The sequence below is a fragment of the Mandrillus leucophaeus genome, unplaced genomic scaffold (genome assembly GCF_000951045.1).
Source record: "Mandrillus leucophaeus isolate KB7577 unplaced genomic scaffold, Mleu.le_1.0 Scaffold29, whole genome shotgun sequence".
NCBI classification, from domain to species: domain Eukaryota; kingdom Metazoa; phylum Chordata; class Mammalia; order Primates; family Cercopithecidae; genus Mandrillus; species Mandrillus leucophaeus.
Genome location: NW_012103031.1, coordinates 3,228,686 through 3,230,636, shown reverse-complemented (window position 1 = coordinate 3,230,636; position 1,951 = coordinate 3,228,686).

Below are 1,951 nucleotides of genomic sequence, written 5' to 3'. Positions count from 1 at the left end.
CATAGTGGCGGGTGCTTGTAGTCCCAGCTATTCAGGAGGCTGAGACAGGAGAATCTCTTGAACCCGGGAGGCAGAGGTTGCAGTGAGCTCAGATGGCGCCGCTGCACTCCAGCCTGGCAACAGAGTAAGGCCCCATCTTAAAAAAAAAAAAAAAAAAGATCTGAGACTACAATCAGCTTGTAGCCAACACTGAGTTTTTAAGCTTGAAAAGTTTCAACATATATACTTCTTTATTACTGTACTTAGGTTCAGCTACAGAAATGTTTTCTCCCAGAAATTTTGGCCCTTTTTTTTGAGACGAAGTCTCGCACTGTCGCCCAGGGAGTGCAGTGGCACCATCTCGGCTCACTGCAAGCTCTGCCTCCCAGGTTCATGCCATTCTCCTGCCTCAGCCTCCCGAGTAGCTGGGACTACAGGCGCCCACCACCACGCCCGGCTAATTTTTTGTATTTTTAGTACAGACGGTATTTCACCATGTTGGCCGGGATGGTCTCGATCTCCTGACCTCGTGATCCACCCACCTTGGCCTCCCAAAGTGCTGGGATTACGGGCGTGAGCCACCGCGCCTGGCCAATTTTGGTCTTTTTAACAGTGGAAAACCCATTCCTATATTGGCTCTTGGCCATTCATGTAGTTATTTTAGCTGAAGTACATGTTATTTTTAAACCCAAGGACAAAAAAGCAATGCTGCCTTTGTATTCCAAAATCTGTAAAGTTGTATAGTGGTTGTGGATGCACTTGTGAATGGAAAGGGTCCTACATTTTGGGGGAGAGCTGTAGTTGAGGCAAAGGTCAGTGCTAGTGCAAGGCTTGTGAAGACCTGAATTGTTAAACAGCCTACAATGTTAAGAGTCATCAGGAGTAATGAACAAATCCATTTTAATTTAAGTTTGGCACTAATAATTAAAGGGCTTAGGATACCAAGTGAATCTTAACAAAGTGAACAGAAAAAGTATGAATGGGGCAAGCAGCACTGTTACTAAAAAAAAAAAAAAAAAAAGCAAAAGCTTAGTCTGTCTCCACCAGTTACTGCCTGGCAAGGAGGATACTCTGCCAAACTGGTTTTCACCAGAATGAGTTTCATTTCCATCCAGGAAAGGGCATGCATAGTTATGGTTGCACAATACATTCTAAGCTAATGGTAATATCACTCTTCTACTTGTGCTGAGTCACATACAAAGAAAGCTTGCTTGGTTCTACCGCAAAACCTTAGTGATATTAGAAAATTAGTGATTAGCTATTCTAAATAAAATGTTGGAGGACAGTCCCCCTGGAACCAGCACGCACTTTCCACCAGATTTCTAGCTGCCCTGTTTACCTCCGCATTTCCCCTGCCTCTGTAGAGTTACAGATCATAATTATGAATTATGATTATGAGAAATGAATGATGCAATCTTACGATGGTTTTAACTTCCTTAGCATTTGGACTTTTCATAACTCATTTTTAAAATAATTACCAATATGGAACTATGCATAAATTGTGTATATTTATAATAAAGTATACATTAATTCAATTATGACTAGCCAGATAAGCTGAGTGGACTTTACACTTCTAAGAATTAGTTTCTCTTTTAGTTTCTTTTTTATTTATTTTTTGAGATGGAATCTCGCTCTGTTGCCCAGGCTGGAGTGTAGTGGCATGATCTCGGCTCACTGCAAACTCCGCCTCCCGGGTTCATGCCATTCTCCTGCCTCAGCCTCCTGAGTAGCTGGGACTGCAGGCACCTGCCACCACACCTGGCTAATTTTTGTATTTTTAGTAGAGACGCAGTTTCACCATGTTAGCCAGGATGCTCTCAATCTCCTGACCTTGTGATCCGCCTGCCTCGGCCTCCCAAAGTGCTGGGATTACAGGCGTGAGCCACCGCGCCCGGCCCTCTTTTAGTTTATTTTAGTAGTTCTCTATAGGCCGGGTGTGGTGGCTCATGTCTCTAATTTCAGCACTTTGGGA